Genomic DNA, 21,818 nt, shown 5'->3' with positions numbered 1-21,818 from the left:
TTTTATATATATATTACATCCTGTATTCTCATAATAAGGTAAGCTAGAGAAAAGAAAATGTTATTAAGAAAATTATAAGAGAAAATTTATTTCCCATTTATTAAGTAGAAGTGGATCATCATAAAAGTCTTTATCCTTGTAGTCTTCATGTTGAGTAGGTTAAGGAGAAGGAGAAAGAGGAGGGGTTTGGTCTTGGTATCTCGGGTGGCAGAGGCAGAAGAAAATAAGTGTATCAGTGGACCCACACAGTTCAAACCCATGCTGTTCAAAGATCAACTGTACTTGATCTTATTTCATGTTTTGCTTTTGCCTCAAACTAACTTTAAATGAGAAGTAAACCCCTATGTTTGTCCTTTGAGGTCGGATGGCATATATTCAACCTGTTAATAAAATTTAGCTTTACGATAAAAGCACATTAGAAGCCTACAGAGAGAAAATCAGCATCTACTGGGCAATATTGAATAGTAGTAAAGAGGCTGAGCTGGGAGTCAGGGAGATTTGAGTTTCTGTCTGGTCTCTGCCTGTTTCCAATTGTGCGATGCTAGGCAGATTGTTTAACATCTCTGAGCCTCACTCTTTGCTTGTGTAAAATGGAGAGAGCTACAATACCTGCATGAATATAAAATGAGACAATGTGGTAAGGAATTTCAGGAGCCTGGCAATCAATCAATATATCCAGTGAGTTGATACATTTTATTACTTAAATTGAAGTCAGAAAGATTGCCCTTGGATAAGGTAATCTCTCACTTCTTTTACATGTTTTCTACCAAGATATCCTTACATCAGCTGGATAGCAGAATTGAACTAGAGGGGAGATTATCTCTGAACAAACTTATCCAAATCTGATGACCTTCAAGGCAGTACTTACTATATTTGCTACTTTTTTCCTATTCCTATTCCCATTTTCCTACTTCCTATTGCCCAGTCCAGAAAGGCCGGGAGACCTCCAGAAAAATCACTCCTGTACCAAAAAAAAAAAAAAAAGGACAATCAATAAGACCCAGCTTTCAGCAGCTGCTCTGGGAGCAGCTGCAAATACATCCAGAGAACTTATCTTTTGCACCTCACAGTGCCTGAACCAACATATACTCAAAGAGAGAATGAGACAAAAATGATTATCAACTGGTTGTTAAACCCAAGTACCTCTTACGGACAAGTAGAGTTCTGAGTTTTACAGTCTTCATTGCAGTGCCAAGGGAAATCAGCATTGCCATACTTATTTTATGGGCAGAAAACCCCCAGCACCAAGGGATTAAACAATTTGTATTGGAATGAGATTTTACTAACTCCATACAAAATGGACCTAACATTTAAACACGGATAAACCACATCCTCTATTTAAACACTATTTTACGGTCTCCGATGAAAGAATACTTAGAGATGGAATTTCCAGATTGGCTGTTCATGAGTTCACAGAAAAATTATGCAACTTTCCATTCATTCAGCAAACGTGAATTCAGTCCATAGTGTCAGGCACTATGATAGGCCCCAGAGATACAAGCTCATCTAAGAATATTACCTGCTATCAGGGAAAGCGTAAGAAGACACACATGCAAAGAAATAAAATGATATCGATACCATGACAGTGACAAAAATCTGTACATGTTACAGTAAGAGCCCAAAGAGGAGACAAGTCCTGAAAGATCACTCTATGTTAGTTCTGCCCTGTGTAGGCTTGGCAACAGAAAGAATGCTACTGAACACTAAAAGAGTCACAATCCTCGCCAACTGCAAACCCACAAACAGGCGAACATAATATATGAAAGTGCTAGAAGCCATGAGTGCATGTGAACATAGAGTGTTTTCTTTTGTGTCTAGTATCTGAAATGAGATTGCAATTATTTTTCAAATCTTCAAAAAATGGGCTTTGGAGTTTCCTACAATTTGACTTTTAAATCATGATTCTCTGCTAATGGTTATCTTGCCAAAGTAGAGCTTTATCACAGGGAGGACCTAAAATCAACCCAGAGATTTGATGGTTGGGAGGAGGGTGGAGTTCCAGGACTTGTCAAAATTAAACACAGCTTTCAGCCCATTTATGCTCTCTCTTTTTGAAACATTCTTTTGCATTGACTTTGGCAACGCCTATTTTCCTGGTTTCCTCCTAACTTACCAACATTCCTTCATAGTCTCTTTTGCTGATTCATTATCCCCTATCTTTAATGTAGAGGTTTTTCAGGGCCCTTTTATTTTCTCACTATACTCTTTTCCTTGGCCATTGAGTCTTCTACCATGACTTCTGTTACAATAGAAATGTCAGTCACTTTCACCTATCTTCAATTTAGATCTTTCCTCTAACACCCGGATATGTAATTCAACTCTTAACTTGATATCTCACTTGGAAAAGTTACAAGCCTCTCTGAAAAAAATCCGTAGAGGATGGAATGTATGGCATTTTCTCTGAAACTTCCTCCCTGTCCAGTGTTATCTACCTTGGAACTATTGTCTAAGTTAGAGGGACTCTCTAACCTGAGTACACATTTGAAACATATGAGGGGCTTTGAAACATACCTGCGCGTGGACCCCATGCTGAACTGATTAAATCAGTTTCTGGTGTGAAGGTCTCCATATGAGTGTAATGTACAGCCAGGTTAAGAATTACTGAATATGTTGCTCAACTTGGAAAACCATTTGTCTTGATCTCTCCCTTTTCATTATACTTTCATAGTAAGCCCCCTGTTGATATTTCAATGACTAAATAGCTCTTGACTTGACTCTGCCTTTATCGTCAAAACCATCAGCAAGGTACCATCTTTGCTGGCCTGAAATAATCTTGTAACTGTTCTCATTGCCTCTCTTCTTAGTTTATATCTACACCATCGTCCACAGTGCAGCCGGGGCAATTTAAATAAATCTGATCCATCACTTCCTTGCTTAAACATTGCCCTGGCTTTTTGCTTGGTTTTAAAATAAATCACAGATACTTATGGTCTTTACATATGTGAATATAGGGGTAGAGTTTTATTTTTGTTTGTTTTGGTCTGATCAGCAAAGTTCCTCATCTCTGGAACACATCTTCCTGACCCCCAACCCACTGGATGGGCATATGTTCAGATATCTTAGGGTGCAGATGGTGATCCAAGCCTTCCAGATTATCAAAGATCCTCCTGCCTTACAATTTTGGGGGCTAGAGTAGAAGCAGCCCTGGTGAAAGTGTATGAATTTGAAGCTCTTGGCAACCATCTTTCTCCCCCACCTCAAAGGGCCAAACCCAGTACTCCTGGCAACTGGGGGACATCCTCTATGATTAATTAGTTATTTGAGCAATATTTTGTTTATTGTCCATCTTTTCTGCTTAACTATTTGTTCCTTGAAGACAATAGCCATGCCTGTTTTGTTCACTGAAGTTTCTTTTTCCTAGCACATAGAGGGTCATCATTTTCTGATGGATGAATGAAAGAATGAATGAATGCCTAGTCTTGGAGACATCAACTTGCAATGAAGGTTAAATGAAGGAAATTGATGCCAGTGGAAGATTTGTGGATCTGTTTCATCAGATTTCACTATGATGACTCAGCAAAAGGGCCCCCAAATGAAAGTATGTGTGATATATGAATGCCTAGCCATCTGTCTTGGAACAAACAGGGAGTTCTTTAACTTTCTTCCACCAGGAGATACTCCTCTGGCATTTTTCAAGACTCTTTTTTCCTACAAAGGTAAAAGTTACATCCTGATAGTCACAGTGGGTTGCTTTATTGTGTAATCTGACATCAGAATGGAAAAAGAGTATGCTTTTTAAGTATCTTAAAATGCAGTTCTATTGAAAATAGCTGATGAGACACATGCATAAAATAAGCTACTAAGGAATAATAAGAGATGTGATAAGAGTTATAGAAATGTGTTATTGTGTCTCACCCAGAAAATATTATGCAATCTGGGGATAAATTTATTCCTTAAGAATTTAACAAAAAATTATATAATCTTCTATGATTTTTGCTTCATAATGTAATGAATTCACTAGGGCTCTTGATGTTTGGATGTGGCCATTTGGTTTTTGTGGGAAATATTTTGACATAGTCTTAAAAGTTTAGAAACAAACCCTAAAAATGTATCTACTTTAATTATGAATACATTGTGACTCAGATTTATCCCATCTTTGAACTTCACCCCATCTGCAACCTATACTCCCCAGGGTAAGGATTAGGGTTGAGATGAAATCAGGGATGGGCCAGTGACAAGGCAGGGGCAGGTGGGGGGTGGGGTATGGAAATGAGGGCTCAAAGGCTGGCTCACTACAGGGAAAGAGGAGTCACATTCTTACCACACTTGCACATCTCAGAAGGAGCCATCCGTCATCTAATTCAGGAGGCTGCTTGTTTTCAGTGAATTTACTTCTATCACGTGTACCTCAATGTCTCAGATTTCTCTCTGAAATGGTCATTGTCATTGCCATTTGCTTTTAGTTAATACAGAGATGTGCTCATTTAATGGAGATACTCATTCTGTTTTTTCATTTGAAAAATCTGTAGGATGAACACCTCTGTTTTAAGTTGACTCCTTGATTCCATACCCTATTTGAGTGGTTACAGATTATCCACTGGGCAAGGTGGAGGTGGTAGCAGGAAGAGGATGTTTGTAGCACAATAGGATCTCATACTCTCCAGATTTCACAGAAAACAGTTAAATTTCTAACAGTTTTCTCAGTAGCCCTTTATATTTAAGCACCTGGCTTATTGTTAAACTCCTTCAAAATGGAGTTTTGTGGGGAAACATTTGATCAGCTTTACAGCCTAACCTGATCAATTCTAATATACTTTAAACGACTATGCTGTTTTTTTTTTTTATTTTAAAATTAGAATTTGTTCATATAGAATAACATACTTTCTAGATTCAAATAATCCAGAAGTGAGATTTTAAAAGAGGAACATTCTCCATGATCAAGTTTGAGGTTATGGATGAAATAAAAGTCAGGGACCAAAGCAAACTGATTGTGAATTGCTGATGCACAAGCTTTAGGGTTGCTCACTTGCATGGGCACTGTCAGGAGCCCAAAGAGGGACCCAGTCATATGTCCATATAGTTACTTGCTTCTGTAAAATGTGTAAAAATAAAATATTTTAACTTCAGCTAACAAAGGCAGTTATTTCTACTCTCGCCTGCTCTGGAGTGGCACCAGGTTGCCACAGGCATTTTGGAGAGCTGGGAACAGGACAGCTGAGTTGGGGATCCATTTAGGTTTAGGTTAGAGGGTCTACTGTTTGCAGTCAGATCCATGCAGTGCTATTTAGCCAGCTGTTTTGATGTAGAAATTACTACAGGTCCACTCCTACCATCCATTGCTCTAACCTGCCAACATTATAAAACAAAGGTGTGTAGCCAGAGCTTACATGTGGCATGAGCTTGAGCAACGGCTCCCAGCACCGAAAGACTGTGGGTGATGGAGGAGAAATACGGTTTGAAATATACAAAGCCAGAAGCTAGTGTGTGGAAGTTTCTTCCAATCATCAGGCATGTAAAATTTTAAGAGAATGATCCAGTCTCATCAAAATGAGTTATCTGCTTCCAGGAAGATGGTTAAAAATATATTTGATAGGACAGGCATGATGGCTCACATCTGTAATCCCAGCACTTTGGGAGGCTGAGGTGGGTGAATTGCCTTAGGTCAGGAGTTTGAGACCAGCCTGGCCAACATGGTAAAACTCTGTCTCTACTAAAAATACAAAAAATTAGCCGGGTGTGGTGATACATGCCTGTAATCCCACCTACTAGGGAGGCTGAGGCAAGAGAATTGCTTGAATATGGGAGGCAGAGGTTGCAGTGAGCCAAGATTGTGCCACGGCACTCCAGCTGGGTGGCAGAGTGAGACTCCATCTCAAAAAAAAAAAAAGTATTTGATACATTTAGAGATATTTTGGAAATCTCTCAAGAGGAAATTTATCAGAATTATTATGTTTGTAGAACACACATTTGTAGCAGTACTACAGTCAATCTTTGTGAAGTTACATGTTTTATTTATTCCAACATGTCAATTACATGGATGCATTGGAAAAATATTTACATGTCTGACTTAAAATGCTGACAGCAACAATAACATAAAACTTACAACACGTACATTGACTAGTTATTGAGTTTTGTTCATTCAAAGAGTATTTAAGAGAAGTCACTGCATAAAGAAAATGTGAAATGTGCTGAAATCTTACAGTTCATATATGAAAAACCTGATAGAAGTTTCCTTGAATCTGACAACATCCTAAGAATTTATTAATATATGTATTGCCCCTATAATTATGCTAAAAGCAACTGTTCTAAACTATTAGTAATCAAAAATAAATTTTGATCAATGATCCTAGAAGAAAGAGAAAGAGGATTATCTTTCTCTTTTAAGGATTGATCTTACAAAAGTAATGGCATATGAAGGGAGTATCAGGAAGTATATGGCCAAGAAGTGTAGAAAAATTTATTCAGAGGTATGCTAGGTAGTTTATTTAAAAACTGTTTTTTTGGTTATGTTTGTGCTTCTGCAAGTTTTAAAAATTTATTTGTTTTTTTCTCATTCTAAATAAATATGTATTTTCATACCTAATTTATTCTTTAAAAAAATATCAAATATAAAACTCAGGTCCTACGAGACCTGAATCCAACACTCGTAAGGGATATCATTTTCATGTTTTTGAAAACATGGAGATTTTACATGTTGACAAAGTGGTTTGACATCAAATGGCTGCATGAAAGTGTTAGATCAAAATGCCCTGCTTTGAACCAGACCCATCCCAGGGGCGAGGCTTGGGCATTGCAGCATCAAACCTCACGCTCACAAAGTAAGCCTCTGACTTTATCTCCAAGTGAGCTTGTAGGTACAGTTACCAGGAAAGTAGAAGTGACTCATCACACACCTTTCTATGTGTGTCCTATTACCACACGGCATGCCTGGGATGCACTTGAATTGATATTAAAAAAAAGTATGGCTAGCACATAGTGCATTGGATTTTGTTTTCTTGTTAAAGGCATTGCTATGTTAAATGTAAATATTTAAAAGAAGCCACAGTTTCTATAACCTGGCCTTGACCTTGGGAAGGTTCTGCCATGCCTCTGCCACTGACCCTTGGTCTGTGAAAGTTGTGCTGGACTTGATTCTGTCTCTTTTCCTTGGTGCCTTGTACACAGTAGGGTCTCAAATATTAGTTTTTTGCTTTCCTCCTCCTTTCACTCTTTTCCTTGGGGCAGATTTTTTCTTCCTGTCAAGTATGAGGAAATTTTACAAAGCAAAATCATACTAACACATTCCAATTGTATTACCAAATGACTGCTTTTAGTAAGCTGTCTAGAGGAGCAGAGTCTAGGTTATGGGCTGTGCAATACAGTACCTAGGAACTGTCTTCACACCTAAAGTACTTTTTCATTGGTTCCCACAGGATTGCAACTAAGCCAAGTAACAATAAACTAGAGTGAAATTCATTTACCAAGAGGAAGACTTTGGTTTAACTGAAGAGTGATATACTTAAACTCTAGTGCTTATCCTATGGATAGAATAATACTAAATTATCATAATGTTACATTGTAAGCCCTTTATAGTGCATAGGGTGCTTCCAAGTTTATCATCTCATGAAGTCTCTTTAACAACTTTGAAGTGTGGATATCACCTTCATCCCAGTTTTATAGAGAACAATACAGTGTGAGGAATGAAGTGACGAACCCAACGTACCTTAGCCAATAAGTGGAGAAGCCAGAAGTTGGACCCAAGACGATATGACTTTTATGACCCCTGAATTTTTAAGGCATGTATATTATTTCTATTCAAAGACAGTTCCAACCTTTGTGACAGCCTCTGTGTCTCCTTTTCACTCTACTAAGATGGAAGTCCCTGTGTAAAAAACTCAGATGTAGGATAATGAGCAAGAAGCATTTCTCGCTCTGAAAAAGGTGACAGTCCAGGGACACATCTGGCCACGTAAACAACCAACCATAATCCGATATGTACAGGGATCAAAGAGCCACAGATAAAATGCAAGGAATCAATGAGCAGAAGAAATCACCAGAGGAGAAAATATTTGTAGTCTTCCCAGTTTTAGCCATCAGACACTGCCATATTGATGCCCAATTATTAATTTTCCCATAGTTGTAATTAGTACAATTACTTAGAATTACAGTACATTAACTTCTGCTGAATCTTGGAGTCACTCCTAAGTTTACACGGCAAATATATCCGGAGTTTAGGGATTTGAAAGGAATATAATACAATTTCATCAGAGTACTAATGTGTTTTTCCATATCCTAGTTATCTGACTTTTAAATTTATATAGTCTCTTTAATTTTATTATCTTTTCATTTGTATTTTCTGTTCTAATTAAGTCCTTGTCCTTGAGATCAAAATGAGGTATTTCATGCCATCTAGCTATAGTTAGGGCTTAAATCTGATTTCTGGTTGGAGTGAATTACGGTTTAAATTTTTTTTTTTCAATTTTTAATTTTGTTTTTTATAGAGTAAAAGTCTCACTATGTTGCCCAGGCTGGTCTTGAACTCCTGGATTCAAGAGAGCCTCCCCTCTTGGCCTCCCAAAGTGCTGAGATTACAGGCATGAGCCACCACACCCAACCCCAAATTACTAAATAAGGGGCTTTCAGCTCTTACTTTCCCTCCATTTAATCTATTTTTTTTTTATTGTGTGGCACCTGAAGAGATACATGGAATTATGCACCCTGTTAATTGCTGTTCATGAAAAAAATTATAAGCAAATACTACTGAGTCACATGGAATTTAAAAAATCCATATATGGGGACAGAGACCATTTCTTTGCCTGAGATTATTTAGGGAGGTTTTTTTGTGTGTTTAAATGAAATTATATGCTGAAATTGTTCTCGCTTTTGTCTGTCAGCATGGTGTCTTAGTTATGAACGTATTCTAGCATTATGAATTCTGTGTTGGCAATTTTCCCAACTCTCTTCTACTACATGTGAAAATAGGATATTTGCTGGTGATGAATTCAGATAGATTGTTCTAAGTTTGTCCATTAAGCAACAGACTAAATTAATTGTTTAACTTGAGATTTGAGGGAAAAATCCTAGACTTTAATGCCTCCTCCTGCGAATTGTTGTCCCAAATATGCCCCACATAGAAATGCCTTGTCCTTTTTTTATTCCATTCTAGTCTCCTTGCCTCTTTTAAAAAAATGTAGCCCCTTCTAACACTCTCTCCCCGGCACCTTACAGCAGGGACACGTGTATTTGCAAAACCTCTGTTTTCATATTTAATTGTTTCCTATTTTTCAGAGAGTGGGGGTGCATGTTCCCCACTGGTTTTTTTTATTTTTTTGATGCCCTTCACCCATATTGCTTGTAGCTTCATTTCATTTTGTTTGTTTGCTTGAGTTCTTTCTCTCCTCAATATCATTATCCTAGACCATGGACTAAGGACCAGTCTTACTTTTTTCACACCTTTCTCTTCCTACCCGAACACTATACTCCCACAATCAATTAGCTTTAAGTGTAAATTGGTGACAAAATTGATAGCCTTTGAGTTATGTGTGGCTCTCAATGTCAGGATTATTTCTCCCAAATTACAAAACTTTTTATTTAATCATACTTAGAGAAAAGAAATCATTGACTCACAGACCTGCACAGTCCAGGGATGGACCTTTTGGCATGTATAGATCCAGTGGTGCAAACTTCCAACTTCCTCCATGAGGTGGGCCAGGCAAACCTGGGTATTCCCTGATAAATCCAATCCCAGCAGAAGAAAACATTTTCTTTCCTGATATTGCAGTGCAACCTTTCTGATCAGCCCTTGATTGAACCAGTTCAAACCGAAACCAGGAGAACTTAGGTGGGAGAAGTGGTAACCAAAGGAAAAGAAGGGTGTTAGTACAGAAGATGGGGGAATGGGTGCTGGCTAGGCAAACTCAAGTATCCATTGTAATCTCCTTCCTAGGCAGACTGTGATCCTTTCAGAGCTCTTGTTTCTGTATTTGGATTTTGAATCCTATCCAACTGTATCAAAAATACTGTAAAATATAGTATATTCACTCAATAGCAAATCATGACTGAAGAGTAACAGGAGAGTGTTTTAAATTTCATCACTTTTAGAAATGTGGCAGGAAATGTATGTCTGCTATTTTCCCATCTCTATGAGTACTAACAGTAGTTTGGGCAATAAAGAAAATTCTTGGCGACCATGTAATACGGCTCTACTGTTGACCCCACATTCCTGAGCCCCCATACCTTTGTGTACCCTTTAGTCTCAGAATAAGGCTCTATTCCAGGGCTTGCTTGATGTTGGCCTGGCTCATCTCTGTCCAGAGAAAGGCATGCTTCACAGTTGGATTCTGGCCATTTGACGGTAACACAAATTATTCCCTAATGTGTGTCATATGTCTTACTAGCTGGGTTGCTTTGCTCAATAGTCTTAACCTCACCAATCTTTAGCTAACGTCGTATTAAATCCCTACCTCAAGGCCGGGCGCGGTGGCTCACGCCTGTAATCCCAGCACTTTGGGAGGCTGAGGTGGGCAGATTGCCTGAGGTCAGGAGTTCGAGAACAGTCTGGCCAATGATGAAACCCTGTCTCTATTAAAAATACAAAAAAATAAGCCAGGCATGGTGGTATGTGCCTGGAACTCCAGCTACTCGGGAGGCTGAGGCAGGGAAATTGCTTGAACCAGGAAAGTGGAGGTTGCAGTGAGCCGAGATTGTGCCACTGTACTCCAGTCTGGGCAACAGAGCAAGACTCTGTCTTGAAAAATTAATTAATTAATTAAATTCCTACTTCACAGAGTGGCTTTAAGGGTCATTTCAGTCAATGTGAATGTAACCTTGCACATAGACATTGATGGGTAACTGAAGGTTATCACTGGAAACACAGTCTGAGAGCACCAGCCTCCTGCTTGGACCTGTGACTCTGCCCTTTCGGAATTTTCTTCTATCTCGTTTTGTCATCACATCTCCTTTACCTGTTCACCTGCTTGGTGAATTCTTTGTGAGCGTATTATAGTTTTTATTGCACTTATTGAGTGCACACTACATCTGAGCCTCGTAGATTGTTCATCATTTGATCCTCACAACAAGACTATAGGTAAGTAGTATTTATTTTTTCCATTTGGCAGATAGGAACACTGAAACTTAGAGAGGTTGTGTGGAAGGGAGGGGGACTGATCGCAAATTTGTGGAGACAGGCTTGGTTTTGGCCAGACATGGTGGCTCATGCCTGTAATCCCAGCATTTTGGAAGGCTGAGTGAGGCAGGAGGATCACTTAAGCTCAGGAGGTTGAGGCTGAGTGAGTGGTGATGGCACTGCTGCCCTCTATCCTGGGTGACAGAGTAAGACCCTGTCTCAAAAGAAAGAGAAGGAAAAAAAAGACAGGCCTGGAGCTTGGGTCAGAATCAATCTGATACCCTTGGAACTTCCGTGTGCCTAAGAATCACCTGCAGCGTATTCAAAGCGGAGGTTTTTGGAGCTCACCCTCAAAGGTTCTGATGTGTTGGCCCTGGAGTAGGCTAGAGAAGTCTGCATTTACAACAAGATTACCAAGTGATTCTCCACAGGTGGTCCTCAACCCGCAGGTCCACAGGTGGACTTCAGATGACTGAACTGCCTTTCTGGGGTTTCCTATCTTTTCTAGTTTCTCTGGGCAAAGGATTGAACAGCACTGCTACCTGGAGATCCTTGCATCTGCCCTGCTGCCTCCAGCACAGTTGCTCTCTCCTGGCTACCTACTTCTCCAGACAATTCTTTAACCCTTTGAGTATCCAGGTAATCTGAGCTCCCTTTGAATCTGTAACACCTGAACACATGCTGAGAGCGCATATATTAGACTTGTTCCTATTAGTATCTGCTGTGCACTTTACTTAAAGCACAGACTCAACAAATATTCATTCTTTACTACTGTATTGTGTAAATATCATTTCGTTCTTTTCATTTTACATGTTTGGTTTTCCTCAACTAGGTTGTAAGATGCTTGAGAAGAAGAACTGGTCTTCAATTTCCTCTGTATTGCTTAAGGGCTCTCTGTATTTAGAAGATGCTCAGCAAAGATTGCTGACTCATTCAGTTACAATAGAAGGTGTATAATCCGTGTTTGTTGAATTAACCATCCGAAGGTAACCACTATTCTGTCATAGATGATGGGATTTTTGTCTCTGGAAATCATTTGAACATTTATACTTGGTTTTCCACCTTAAATATTCAGAGAGGAGGAAACAAAAAATAACCCAATTTTAGCCTCAGAGGTAAAATATTTAACTACTCAACATTCTTTGTTTTGCATGAGGAAATGTTTAACCAAGATTCCTCAGGTTACAGTCAGATGGTCAAATTTTCAAAAACAAATGTGCACACACAAGTAGGCAGGCATGATTTACCTCGAAATGCTACTGCTTGTGGGTTATGTCTCTACTTCTGTTTATTGGACCTCAAATTTTTTCTAAAGCTTAGATTAGCTGAATAATCTAATTTTGTGCTTTCTCCTTCAGCACAAAAGTCATCATCAAAGACAATTGTTGAGAACCCTGAAGGTTGGTCATAGCGTAAGTAGAGGTAGAATTATAAGATAAAAATGCTTGCCTTCAAGAAGTTTACGGTCTAACTGGAGTGACAGTAAATGAGCATAAATCATAATTGAGAATAAACAATTAGGTTAGAAATTTCTAGAATCATGAAGATTATCTAGTTCAAACCTCTTACTTTTCAGATAACAGAGTTAGGTTAGAGGAAGAGCTACTGAGGGGTAAAATATTGTGGTCAAGGTCATAGAGAATGTGGAAGATTAAAGGCATAGCTTGAACTGGAGCCCTGGTTCCTGTTCTCTGATTTATAGGGCCTTTCCAGACCACAGCAAAACCTAAACTAAGAAAAAAGTTTGCATTTTGCCAGAGCATTAACAACCTGATGGGGATGACCAGGACTATAAGGCCTGTCAGTCTAGGGGGGTTATTAGTCATATCAAGGGATGAACATCATGGGATTGCAGCCAGGAAGTTACTTAGATGGAAATGGGTATGTGAGTCATACAATTTCAGACGAGGAGGCAGAGACCAGGATCTAGAGCAGTGCTGGCCAGTAGGAATATAATTTGAGTCACAAATGGAGGCCACATATATAATTTTAAAATTTCTAGAAGCCATGATAAAGTAAAAAGAAATAGATGACTAATTTTAATAATATATTTTATTTAACCCAATATGTCTAAAGTGTTATTTCAACATGTAGTTAATATAAAAAAATAATATATTTGACATTTCCTTTTGTTTATTAAGTCTTTGAAATCTCCTGTTAGTTTTACACTAAAGGAGATCTCAAATATTTAATAGCAATAAGTGGCTAGTGGCTTTCCTGTTGGACAGCAGCTGTCTAGAGGAATCTCACTGATGGGACAAGTTAGGCAGTATAATGCCAAACAAATTGACTTGGTCAGAGGATCTCCTAGAGAACACTGCTCAAACTATCATATGCAGAGAACTTAGATGCGGATCTGACTAAAATGCAGATTCTGATTTACTAGGTGTTATGGTTTGAATGTGTACCCCAAAATTACGTGTTGAAGACTTAATCTTTAATGCAACGGTGTTGGAAGGGAAGGACTAATGGGAGGTGTTTAGGTCATGAGGACTCTACCTTTATGAATTGACTAATGCCGGTTATAAGAGGGCTTGAGACTGCAAGTATGATCTCTTGCTTTCTCTCACCTTCTGTTGCCCTTCTGCCTTCTGTCATGGAATGATGCAGCATAAATGCCCTTGAGAGATGTTGGCCCCTCAATCTTGGTCTCAGCCTCCAGACCTGTGAGAAATAAATCTTAGTTCATTAAAAATTACCCAGTTTCAGGTGTTCCATTATAATAGTACAAAATAAACTAAAACACTGAGTATGAGATAGGTCTAGAATTCTGCATTTTTAACAAGCTTCAAGTGATGCTGATGCCCTGGTCTGCCATCCACACTTTTTATTATTGCATTTTAGGTTTTGGGGTACATGTGAAGAACATGCAAGATTGTTGCATAGGCACACACATGGCAGTGTGATTTGCTGCCTTCCTCCTCATCACCTATATCTGGCATTTCTCCCCATGCTGTCTCTCCCCAACTCCCCAACCCTCAATGTGTCTCCCCTCTTTCCCCACAACAGACCCCAGTGTGTGGTGCTCCCCTCCCTGTGTCCATGTGTTCTCATTGTTCAACACGCACCTATGAGTGAGAACATGTGGTGTTTGACTTTCTGTTTTTGTGTCAGTTTGCTGAGAATGATGGTTTCCAGGTTCATCCATGTCCCTGCAAAGAACACAAACTCATCGTTTTTGATGGCTGCATAATATTCCATGGTATATATGTGCCACATTTTCCCTGTCCAGTCTATCATTGATGGGCATTTGGGTTGGTTCCAGGTCTTTGTTATTGTAAACAGTGCTGCAATGAACTTTTGTGTGCATGTATCCTTACAGTAGAACGATTTATAATCCTTTGGATATATACCCAGTAATGGGATTGCTGGGTCAAATGGAATTTCTATTTCTAGGTCCTTGAGGAATCGCCACACTGTCTTCCACAATGGTTGAACTAATTTACATTCCCACCAACAGTGTAAGTGTTCCTATTTCTCCACATCCTCTCCAGCATCTGTTGTGTCCAGATTTTTTAATGATCGCCATTCTAACTGATGTGAGATGGTATTTCAATGTAGTTTTGATTTGCATTCCTCTAATGACCAGTGACGATGAGCATTTTTTTATATGTTTGTTGGCCTCATGTATGTCTTCTTTTATAAAGTGTCAGTTCATATCCTTCACCCAGTTTTGAATGGGCTTTTTTTTTTTTTGTAAATCTGTTTTAGTTCTTTGTAGATTCTGGATATCAACCCTTTGTCAGATGGGGAGACTGCAAAAATTTTTTCCCATTCTGTTGGTTGCTGATTCACTCTAATGACTGTTTCTTTTTCTGTGCAGAAGCTGTGGAGTTTGATTAGGTCCCATTTGTCTATTTTGGCTCTTGTTGCCAATGCTTTTGGTGTTTTGGCCATGAAGTCATTGCCTATGCCTATGTCCTGAATGGTTTTGCCTAGATTTTCTTCTAGAGATTTTATGGTGTTAGGTCTTATGTTTAAGTCTTTAATCCATCTGGAGTTAATTTTAGTGTAAGGTGTCAGGAATGGGTCCAGTTTCTGCTTTCTGCACGTAGCTAGCCAGTTTTCCCAACACCATTTATTAAACAGGGACTCCTTTCCCCATTGCTTGTTTTTGTCAGGTTTGTCAAAGATTGGATGGTTGTAGATGTGTTGTGTTGCATCCAAGGCCTCTGTTCTGTTCCATTGGTCTATATCTCTGTTTTGGTACCAGTACCATGCTGTTTTGATTACTGTAGCCTTGTAGTATAGTTTGAAGTCTGGTAGTGTGATACCTCCCACTTTGTTCTTTTTGCTTAGAATTGACTTGGCTATGTGGGCTCTCTTTTGGTTCCATATGAAGTTTAAGGTGGTTTTTTCCAGTTCTGTGAAGAAGGTCGTTGGTAGCTTGATGGGGATAGCATTGAATCTATAAATTACTTTGGGCAGTATGGCTATTTTCATGATATTGATTCTTCCTAACCATGAGCATGGAATGTTTCTCCATCTCTTTGTGTCCTCTGTTTTTTTATTGAGCAGTGGTTTGTAGTTCTCCTTGAAGAGGTCCTTTACATTTCTTGTTAGTTGTATTCTTCAGTATTTTATTCTCTTTGTAGCAATGTGAATGGCAGTTTGTTCTTGATTTGGCTCTCTTTAAGTCTGTTATTGATGTATACTTGTGATTTTTGCAGATTGATTTTGTATCCTGAGACTTTGCTGAAGTTGCTTATCAGTTTCAGGAGATTTTGGGCTGAGACACGATGGGATCTTCTAAATATATAATCATGTCATCTGCCAATAGAGACAATTTGGCTTCCTCTTTTCCTATTTGAATACCCTTTATTTCTTTTTCTTGCCTGATTGCTCTGGCTAGAACTTCCAGTACTATATTGAATAGGAGTGGTGAGAGAGGGCATCCTTGTCTAGTGCCAGATTTCAAAGGGAATGCTTCCAATTTTTGCACATTCAGTATGATATTGGCTGTTGTTTTGTCCTAAATAGCTTTTATTATTTTGAGATATGTTCTGTCAATATCTAGTTTATTGAGGGTTTTTAGCATAAAGCACTGTTGAATTTTGTCAAAGGCCTTCTCTGCATCAATTGAGAAAATCATGTGGTTTTTGTCTTGGGTTCTGTTTATGTGGTGAATTACATTTATAGACTTGCGTGTGTTGAACCAGCTGTGCATCCCCGGGATGACGCCTACTTGATCATGGTGGATAAGCTTTTTGATGTGCTGTTGCAATCGGTTTGCCTGAAGTTGGATATTGGCCTGAAGTTTTCTTTTCTTGCTGAGTCTCTGCCAGGTTTTGGTATCAGGCTGATGTTGGTCTCATAAAATGATTTGGGAAGGATTCCCTCTTTTTGGATTGTTTGGAATAGTTTTACAAGGAATGGTACCAGCTCCTCTTTGTGTGTCTGGTAGAATTTGGCTATGAACCCATCTGGACCTGGGCTTTTTTTGGGTGCGCCATCCACACTTTGAGTAGCCAGGTTAATCCAGGAGATCAGTCATGGCAGGGAGACATAAACAAACAAGGAGGCCAATCAGAATTTTATCAGTACAGGGAGATGTTTTTCCCAACTGAGTTCTTTGGTCCATGAAATAGGAAGTCTGTCGATCCTCCTGTCCTCTCAAAGAAGTAAAGGGTGCTTCTTCTATACTCTACACCATTCACTGAACTCTCTCTATAGGATACAGCAGTGACATATCTGAGAGGAGAGATTGGGCAATGATCTCTGTCTGTAAGAAGCCTGATGTCCCACTGCCTTCACCTGCTCAGAAATGCTGTCCTCACACTTGAGCATCCTCGTTCTGCTTGCTTCTCCCATGGGAAGTGCAGCTCAGTCATTGCCTAAGTCATTCCTTTCAGAAACCTGTATCTTTCTTTCTCTATTTTGTTCTCATTTCTATCTATAGATGACATAGTTTGGTGAGCATCCTCACCCAAATCTCTTGTCAAACAGTAATTCCTAATATTTGGGATGAGACCTGGTGTTAGGTAATTGAAATGTAGGGGTGGATTTCCCCCTTGCTGTTCTCATGATAGTGAGTGAGTTCTGACAGATCTGGTTGTTTAAAAGTGCATAGCACCTCTCTCCTCATTCTGTCTCTCTTCCTTCTGCTTCAACAATGTAGGACGTGCTGGTTTCACCTTTGCCTCTGTCATGATTGTAGTTTCCTGAGGCCTCCCCAGCCATGCTTCCTATACTGCCTGTGGAATCATAAGCCAACTAAACCTTTTTTTTTTTTTTTTTAATAAATGACGCAGTCTCAGGTGCATCTTTATAGCAGTGTGAGAATGGACTAATACAGAAAATTTGTACCAGAGAAGTGGGGCATGGCTATAAAGTTACCTGAAAATGTGGAAGTAGCTTTAAAACTGGTTAATAGGCAAATTTGGAACAGTTTGGAGGTCTCAGAAGAAGACAGAAAGAGGAGGTAAAGTTTGGAACTTCCTAGAGACTTGAATGGTTGTGACCAAAATGCTGATAGTGATATGGACAGTGAAGTCCAGACTGAGTAAGTGTTAGGTGGAAATGAGGAACTTATTCGGAACTGGAGCAAAGGTCATTCTTACTGCGCTTTAGTAAAGAAACTGGCAGCATTGTGCTCCTGCTCTAAGGATCTGTGGAACCTTGAACTTGAGTGAGATGATTTAGTGTATCTGGTGGAAGAAATTTCTAAGAAGCTAAGCATTCAAAATGTGGCCTATCTGCTTCTAACAGCATATGCTTATATATTTGCACAAAGAGATGATCTGAAATTGGAACTTACATTTAAAAGGGAAGCAGAGCATAAAAGCTTATAAAATTTTCAGCCTGACCATGTGGTAGAAAAGAAAAACACATTTTTTTTTTTTTACAGGAATTCAAGACTGCAGAAATATGTATAAGTAAAGAGAAGCCAATGTTAATAGCCCAGACAATGACGAAATGCCTCCAGAACATTTCAGAGACCTTCACAGTAGCCCCTTCCATCACAGGCCTGAAGGCCTAAGAGGGAAACATGGTTTTGTGTACCAGGCCCAGGGCCCTGCTGCTCTTTGCAGCTTCAGGACGTGGCACCCTGCATCCAGCTCCAGCTGTGGCTAAAAGGGGCCAAGTTACAGCTTGGGCCATTGCACCAGAGGATGCAAGCTCTAAGCCTTAGTGTCTTCCACATGGTGTTGGGCTTGCAGGTACACACAAGGTAAGAGTTGAGGACTGAGAGCCTCTGCCTAGCTTTCAGTGGATGTATGGAAATACCTGGATGTCCAGGCAGATGTCTGCTACAGATGCAGAGCCCTCATGGAAAACCTGTCGTAGGGCAGTACAGAGGGGAAATGTGGTATTGAAATCCCCACACAGAGTCTCCACTGGGGCACTGCCTAGTGGAGCTATGAGAAGAGGGTCACCGTCCTCCAGACCCCAGAACTGTAGATTTACTAACAGCTTGCACCATATGCCTAGAAAAGCTTGAGGCACTCAGTGCCAGCCCATGTAAGCAGCCATGGGAACCATAGCCTGTAGAGCCACAGGCATGGAGCTGCCTAAGGCCTTGGGAACCTGTCCCTTGCATTAGTTTGGCCTAGATGTGAGACATGGAATCAAGGGAGATTATTTTGGACCTTTAAGATTTAATAACTGCCCTGGTAAATTTCAGACTTGCATAGGGCCTGTAGCCCCATTGTTTTTGCCAATTTCTATCATGCACTAATCTCTAAAAGGCAGAACCTGGGCTGTGATTGGGCTGTGCTTCCACAGGGGAGGGAAGCAGAAAGAGGGTGCTCAGGTATCAGGACAGGTGTCTCTGAGGGGGTGAAGGCAGTTGGTGACATCAGGCCACTCATGGACAGAGACCATTGCCTAATATCTCCACCCAGATATGTCACTGTTGTGTTCTATGGAGAGGGTTGGGTGAGGAGTATACAGCACGGAAGAATCACCCTTTACTTCTTTGAGAAGACAGAATGACTGGTAAAAGTTCCTACTTCATGGGCCAAGGAACTCAGTGAGGGGAAACATTTCCCTCTGCTGATAAAATTCTGATTGGACTATTTAGAACTACTTTATTTGTTTATATCTGCCCACCATGGTTAATATTCCAGATTAACCTAGCTCTAAAAGTGAAGGTGACAGACCAGGGCATCGGCATTACTTGAAGGCTTGTTGGAAATGCAGAATCCTAGACTTATCCTAGACCTAATGAATCAGAGTCTGCATTTTAATCAGATCTCTAGGTAAGACCTGTGGTTCTTGTTTCTATGTAAATGTGTGTCTGTGTCTGGGCTATGCATCCTGTACCACTGGCCTATTTCTCTATAACTTTTTAATAAATGTGTAACGTATTTTCTTAGTTCTAAGACGTTTATAATAAATCTTGATATTTTATTTAAAAAAATCTTCTGATGGGATTCAGGAAAACAATAAAACAATACCTCAGAATACTTTAAGCTGGAAAAAAAATGGAGAGAATGACTGAAACAGGAAGGTCATGCTCACCTTTTCCAGCCCTTCTTCCCCAAAGTCAGCCATGAAATCTGGATAGGATCATCTGACTTCCCCTGAAGTAGGTCCTAAGACCCTCATTGAGACCCTCTTTAGACTTGGAGGAAAGGAATATCTTTATCTCTAAAGATACCTCCTGAGTGACTTGGTGCTGTCTTTGAGATAATGAGTGAGTTCTTGCTCTGTGTTCATGCAAGATTTGGTTGTTTGGGTTCACAAAGAAGAATCTCAAGAAACAGGCCTTGCTAACTTTCCCCCAGTTCATTAAAATTAGCTCATACCATTTTTGCCCTACCGTTTTTCTCCACATTTCCCTACTCATCATCAAACCTAGCTTTAAAAATACACAGATTTATCCATTTCTTCAGGTGTTCATTTTCTTACAAAGTCTTTCATGTCACATAAAACTTATTAAATAAATTGGTATGCTTCTCTCTTGTTATTTTGTCTTTTATTATAGGGGCCTCAACCATAAGCCTAAGGAAGGTGAAGGAAAAGATATTGTTTTCTTCCTTGTATTACCTGCCCATATTGTTCTTTGTGTTGAATGGTATAAAATTGATCGATTTCTGCAATTTGAGTCTTTTGTGTAAATTTTAAATTTGTTATGTTGCATGAAAATCTTTAATGGAATTTGATAAATTTCACTGAAATTATGGATTATTGACAGAGATATCTTTATAGACCATAAAAAGAGTTGATGTCTGTTTGATAATACATAGTCCTCAGTCTCTCTCTTTCTTTAATTTGATTTTTTTATAACTTTGTAGGATTCCATCATTGGATTGGATTCATCATCATTTTACTTTATAACATCACTCCAAACAGACTGTTATTTTCATTTTCTTGGGTGTGTTTATACATTGTGGTTCTTATAGAGCTTGGATAGTTTAACAGTGGCATTTTTAATGTGCTAAGGAATGCTATAAAGGGTGTGAGTGGCTCTAGGGACAAGTGGGAAAATATTTAAACTGTGGGAGGGGAAAAGACAATCCAGGTTAGAATTGCCAGATAAAATATAGGACATTTTATTAGATTTAACATTAGATAAACAATAAATTTTGTTTTAGTGTGAGTATGTTTTATGCAATATTTGTGAGCTTGTCAGCAGAACAACTTAGCTAGAAAAGAAGATATTATTGTGATTCCAACAGGTAGACAGAGTAGAATGCTGGAGTCAGGTCACACTGACTCATGTGAGAACTGATTGTTAAATTTTTAAAAATTGTGTCGGTTGTTAAGCCATTTGTAGCTCAAGACTGGTTACAGTGGGTGCATGTACACCAGAAAAATAGGCAAATGCTACAAATTATGGCTCCTTCTCACCCCTTTCCCAGCTGTTTAACATCGATCAGCACACCAGTAGATACAGTTAAGTTGGCCAAATCATGAAGGTCTTGAGTTCCATTCTAAGGAATGGGCACCTACTAAAGATTTTGAGTAGACAGGTAAACAGTTAAAAAACTGTATCAGGAAAATTAATCTGATAGCAGTGTGTTTGTGAGAGATTAGAAAGAGATTGAGTCAGGGAATTGTTATAATGAACCAAGTTCGAGTTGAGTAGACTTGAGAAAGAGATGACAAGAGAAAGGAAAGAAGTTAAATGCTAAGAACATTGGATAGGGGAGGATTTGAAAGACTTGTGATTGTCTCTTTTCATTCAATCTCTAGGTCTGCAGATGTTTGAGTATAAAGTTTCAAGCCTGAGAGAAAGGAAAAATGTTGGTGTATTTGGCAGATAAATAATGATGTTCAGGGACGTCCATTTGGGAATAGATGTGGCAGTAGAGGCTGTGAAAAGATTTGCTGTTGAATGAAAACTGTGTCAGGAGACGAGAATGAAGGGACTGTTAATTAGTGAAAGTCCCTTGTGTTTTTTGCTCTTTTCTTAATGTCATGTTTCAATGGAAGTATAATTTATATACAGTCAATGTACAGATTTTAAGTGTGTAGTTCTATGAGAGTTTTGAGACATATTTACATCCTTGCGATAAACATCTTAATCAAGATATAAAGCATTTCTGACAGCTCAGGTTTCCTTATGTCTCCAGTTCCCTCCACCCCAGATATAACCACTGTTCTGACTTCCATTATCATAGATAATTTTCTTGAATTTAATTTAAATGAAATCATGAAGTATTTATTCTCTTTAGTGTCTGGGTTGTTTCATTCAGCATAATGATTTTGAGATCCATCAATGCTTTCATGTGTATGAGTAGTGTTTTTTAAATTGACAACTACAGTTTATTATATAAATATACAATTTGCTCATCCATTATCCTATTCATGAACATTTGGGCTGTTT

The sequence above is a fragment of the Callithrix jacchus genome, chromosome 8 (genome assembly GCF_049354715.1).
Source record: "Callithrix jacchus isolate 240 chromosome 8, calJac240_pri, whole genome shotgun sequence".
Lineage (NCBI taxonomy): Eukaryota > Metazoa > Chordata > Mammalia > Primates > Cebidae > Callithrix > Callithrix jacchus.
This window is presented reverse-complemented; position numbering follows the sequence as displayed.